Raw genomic sequence first — 6,000 nt, forward strand, 5'->3', positions numbered from 1 at the left:
TCAGACACGTGAGGTGAAAATGAGACGTAAATTCAAGATCCGTTGGCCTAACAAAATATTCAATTGATTTAAATACTCCGACAAACCATTTTGTCAGACCAGCTGATCTTGAATTGTCACTAATAAATATAAATCACATTTAGTTGATTCAAAGACTTTTTTTTTTCGCTCAGAAAATGTATACACAAACGCCATGTACAAAAATAGATATACCAAACAATACGAAAGACCGAGATATTTTCATTAACGTGAAAGCTAAAAATCGAGGGAATAAAAGCGCGGTATTATCGTTAAATACAAATGGCGTATTTGTTGTTGTTGTTGTTGCTAATGCAGACTTACGAAGTCAAGGGACTTGTAACAAATGTACGACCCGCTGGAGGGTTGATTTTTAATGCTGTTTTTTGTTTCTTATTTCCCTTTCCTCGTTTCCTTTTTATTTTAATTCATTTTGTTTCTTCCTGTTTTAAACACTCTCATTTCACTTCTTTTACTTTCAATTCCCCCGCACCGGCATGGCCCGACCCTAAGCCTATATACAGTATGTATCAAGCAATTTTCGGACGTGGAAGAATCATTTAAAAAGAGCCCTATGGTAGAGGTCCTCCTCTCTCGCACGAGCGCAAGCCCCGGAATCTCTTCGCGTCTCCCTTTTTTTCTTCGTCTCCATCCCAACAGCCTGAAGTCATTTCATTCGCTCACTGAATACGAAATTAGTGGCTTTCCCGCTTGTCGCGGAAAAATCTCAACGTTTATAACCGACTCGGCTCGACTCTGCGGGTCGTTAAATTTCATTCGTTATTACAACGGTAATTAGAACACCCGTAACATTAATAATAACGAAAGAGCTGTATTAATAATATTCTATTTGCGAAAAACTTGGTAAATTGTGTAAAGATTTGCGAGAAGAGAAAGAAATAGAAATGAAAAGTAAGATAAAAAAAAAGTTCTACGATACGGATTTTTTTTTTTTTTTTTTTTTTCTGCGAGTCTTTTCATCGGCATGAAAAGGGAAGATTCTGTCGGTCTGTTGGATAAACTTTCGCGACGATCTCTAAAACGTCCGAGCGAAAGAATAATTACAGAAAGACAAAAAAATTTATAAGTATTTTTAAAAATAAATATACAAACTGGGAAAAATATAATCATTTATTTAGAAAATGTAATGAGGAGACAAAAAGTCTGCATTTGTCGGTAAAACATTGAAAATCGATTTACTTCTGGTAAAATATGAAGTTCAAATTAAACGGGACGTCGAAATTTTATCGTGCCCGTCAAATTTTTTTCATCCAGCCGTTTATGATATTTTTCCAAAACCCTGTTTTTTTCAGATTCCAGAGGTTAGTAAAACGAAAAATATTCGTTGAAATTCGGAAAATTTATTTTCCACCGAAACTAACAATTCTCTAACACCAGTAAAGGTGATGAAAAGTAAAAAAAAAAAAAAAAGAAAAAAAATGGCGCAGTAGCTTTTCAGGGATGTAAAAATTGAGACTGGGATGAAAAAGAAATCGTTCAGAGTTATACGTGGATAAAGTAAGTGTTCGTAATAACGAATAATATGGTTTTGGAATTAAAGCGAGTCGGACCATTAGACGCATAATAATAATAATAATAGTAAATAATAATCCAGCCTATCCGTTATTCGGGCAACTGCCAACCGGCAATGTTATACCTACGCCTGTATAAGTCATTCGTTTTATCTCCAACAATAACGAGATTATGGATTCGGTTTGGTAACTGTTAGCGGCCGGCAATAAAACCCCTATCTCTCCCTTACGCTCCGAATCACTTAAACGTCTTTAACGACGTTTAAGGGGATCCACCCTCACTCTCCGACTGCGAAGAAGCGATGGGAATATTCCCCCTTTCGCACCATTCGACTTTCGACAATGACGACCACTCCGTGTACCGCAGATTTAATGACGAGTCGTTAAACGACCTGCTTATTATAACGCCGTTTATATCCCTCCCTCCCGCCCCTTTCTTCCTAATTGCACGTTTCTCCCGCGTTTAGAAATGTAATGAAGCTATTCGTGCAGGGAAATATACGAAACGAGAACGCAACGACTGTCGTTCCATTAGTAAAAGACGAAAGAAGAAGAAGTAGAAGAAGGAGGAAAAAAAAACGAAAAAAAAAAAAAATCGACCATTGCATTTATTCGTACCGTCGTATAACTTCTTGACCGAGAAGCAATCGTTCTTAAATTTTTACCATTTCCTTCAGTATTCGTAATAAAACAGATTCAGAGGTTTTCGTTTTCTCATTTCACAGTTGTATGCATAGAGAAGCTCGTTTCTACACTCCTCTTTAATTTTTTGTTTTTTTTTCTTCGTCTTAAACCTGCTCCTTTCTCTTCTTCTTCTTCTCAACTTTGGTCTTTATTTTTATCCTCGTATCAAATTTTCGCTAGCGACACGTCACGGCTACGGGGTTGTGAAAATCGTTTCGGGGGTACGAAAGTATTCGGTATAACAATCGATTCAAACTTAGCAGACAGCGCAGGCTAGGCGTCGTAACGGGGCAGCTGGTCGATGCATAAAGGCGACTTATTGCCGCAAAGTGCAGGGTGCACACCCTTGTCTTCGTTGGCAGGGATTCGGAAAAGTTTCAAGCAAAACTACGCTCGAGACGATAATTGCGTATATAATATATAATTTCACCGATGACGGTTGGACGCCGTTCTCAGCATCCCCGGCAGCGAGAAATCTCGGAAAAAATGTGCTTCCATGCTTTTTAAAGGAAGGTGAAAATCAAGGGACTCGCCAACGTCGTGGGTCAAAATTATTCTCAAGAATTAGGTCGAAGATGAGATAAAAAAAGGTGGGCGAAGTTTTTTTTTTTTTTTTCGCAATATTATTCATAACCGTGAAAAGCCAAGAACAAAAGAAAATGATGGTAAAAATTATAATTGGGTTCTTGTTGCTGCCACGAAAGTTTGATGCGATTGATAATTGTAAATAATATACACTTTTCGAATGTTAGTTTCAATCACTAATAATTTTTCTTTCAAGTATGAGTGTGAATATTACACGCAAGAGTCGATTTTTTCTAGATTATTTTCATAACTGCCATTCGGTGAAAAATAACTTGTAAAATCTTTGGGAAAATTATATCAAAAATTACACAAGATATTTATATTTCAATTTATAACAACGCGTCGCGTCGTTACAAGCCAAAAACGAATTGTATGAAAAAAAGTGTTTAAAGGTTTTATAAAATTTTCCGCAGACTTTGTACTTTTGCAAAAAAAAATAAAAAATAAAAAGATCTTGTAGATTCAATTTAAATTTATTTAAACATCCACTTTCGACCGGTTTGAAAAATGTTAATGAAACGTTTCAACTCCGCGACGGTTGTGATGCACGAATATTAGCGTACAAATAAATATTCTCGGTTACCCTGTAAATAATATATCGGGTAGCGTAGAACCTGATGATGGAAAATCGAACCGGGTTGAAAATTTCATCGACACCAATACATAATCCCTGGCGGTACGTATAATATTCACGATAATAAATTTCAAAGGTTTTTCAGGAATGATTCAACGAAACTCTGGAGGTGGCAAGCTGATCGCTGCTTCGAGTGGAGGGTGTGTGAGGTCGGAAAGAAGGAAGGGCGAGGAAGGGAGGTAGGGGGCGGGGGGGTTGAAGCTGTAAATATTCAAAGTTTCCCAAGGCATTTTTCTTGCTCGAGAGAAGTCGTCGTGGAATCGGCACGACCGCAACTTTTCCCGCACTTGAACGCGTGCGCTGCAATCGAGAAGTTTCAACCTTGTTTTTTTTTTTTTATACTCCATTTTTTGGTCGGATGCCTGGTTTTTTCCCTCTTCTTCTTCTTTTACTTCTTCTTCTTCTTCTTCTTCTGCGTTTTTAGGAATGAATTTTTACGCCTCTCACGCGGATGAAAAAGTTTCCCCAAACTGGAAACCACTTCTCATCTGTTAATGCCACCCTCCGCATCACCGACCATATGTCTATACGTCTATACCTGCAACTCTGCGTCGCGATACGTCTTCTACCTCTGACTCGTCTGATCTGATCCGATCAGAGCAAGAACCTTGGTGCTTTGGTCTCGAGTCGCGAAACAACGCCACCAAAGACAGCTGAGGAATCGAATTTTGCGAACGACAAGAATTGGTCGTTTTACTTCCGATTACAACGGTAAACACGAATTTTGATTTCTTCTACGCAAATAATGAACGAAAAAATAGTTTTATTGTATAAAGTTTGTTTTTGTTGAAACCAAGAACGATGTTTCGAATTTTAAGAAGAATTATCAATTTTCTCAAACATTTATCGTATGTAAATTTTTCTCTCTTTTTCTCTATTTTATCTCTTCAAAACATTTATTGTAAATAACAACTGAACAAACTTGAGTTTTGCACTTAAATGACTTTTATCCAAAAATAATAATTAATAATAAACTAGAAATGTGAAAGAGATGATAAAATTATCCTGATAACGTTAATAACGATAAAGTCCGTTACATTTCAGTGAAAACATTCCCCTTTTTCTTCCGAATAGACAACCATATATAATTAGCTATTAAGCAAAAACTTCAAGACTTGTTTAACAACGCAAGAAACACAAAAACAAACTTTATAAGTAATAAATAAGGGTTGTGGTTATTATTATTCATCTCAATAGAAACTCGAGGGAAAATTTGTTCCTTTTTTTTTATCGTTGACCCGTGTTATTGTCAATTTTTAGTAGCAATGGCACAAGTTTCGTTAATTTCCCTCCGTTCGTCGTCATCCCAACTTTCTAACACTCTGCTTTCTTTTCATCCAACTTTTACATCCAATGTCGGATACGTAGCTACATTGATACCGCACAGCCATGATCCAGAGCCGTGCCAATACCCTGCAACCTATCTTCTCCTCCCGCTATAAATATAAGAATGTTTGCTCTTCAAGCTGAACAAATCAATTTCCCGTAGAGGAAGAGGAGAAGATCGTCTGGCTGACCTAGTTGGGATTGTAAATAAACCCCTTTCCACGCGATGCTGCTGCACCCCGGGAAAAGTGCATTTCGCATCATGTGATGTTCGCTCGGAGAGAAATTTTCCCATCATCCGGCTCGCGTGGAGCTTCGAACGTCCTTGAATATATATATACATGCATACTTCGTTTTTAAACACAATTCTCGAAAAATCCCATTGGAGCGAATCGAAATTTTTACCTCTCCCGGACAGAATAGCACGATATTATACACAAGGTGACAAAGTTAAAAAATTTAATGATTAAAACGTCAGAAAATCTATCCAGTGGTATAATTTATTCTGGTTACATTGTAGCTTTCTTTTTTTTTCATATCATAGATTGCAATTTCACCGCGAATCGACCAAGAAAAAAATCTGCAAGTATTCCTTCCGAGAGCTTTTCATTGTATCGCCTGCCTATGCGCAATATGTCTTGGGTTGATTATTCGAATAGAACAAACGTAGTGTAAATGCAAAAACAAAATACAGCAAATTCTGAATTGTGGAATGAAAAAATTATATCATGTACGTGACGGCAAAAAATGGAAAGCAGATGCAGATTCGGCACATTAAAACCTTCTTATGTACGATATTTATTTTTTTGATGGAGGCTAATTGTCAAATTGAGAATTGGCTCGAGTACACGAGGAACCCGTGAAGCGGTCGATGCCTATGAAACTATGCGATCGATCCTGGAGTGAACAGACCTTTGCGAATTCGACCGAATTCAATTCCCTCATATACGTGCCTGTGTTTCACGCATGACGTGAGCATCGCGATTCCTTGGATCGCAGAATATACAGCTACGCGCAAACGATGACTACGAGACTCGCTTAACCCGTAAGCCGTAAAGGAATGCACATGGGAAATCGACTATTCTAAGCTAGCTCTATGCTAACCCCCCGTAGCTTGGTAACCGCCGATAGAACTGTTCGTGCTCTGCCGTACTAGCGAAATTTATTCATCGCTTATCTTTACGGAAAATTCAATTCTCGCTCCCTCATTTGTCATCTCGA

The sequence above is a fragment of the Neodiprion fabricii genome, chromosome 7 (genome assembly GCF_021155785.1).
Source record: "Neodiprion fabricii isolate iyNeoFabr1 chromosome 7, iyNeoFabr1.1, whole genome shotgun sequence".
Classification (NCBI taxonomy): domain Eukaryota; kingdom Metazoa; phylum Arthropoda; class Insecta; order Hymenoptera; family Diprionidae; genus Neodiprion; species Neodiprion fabricii.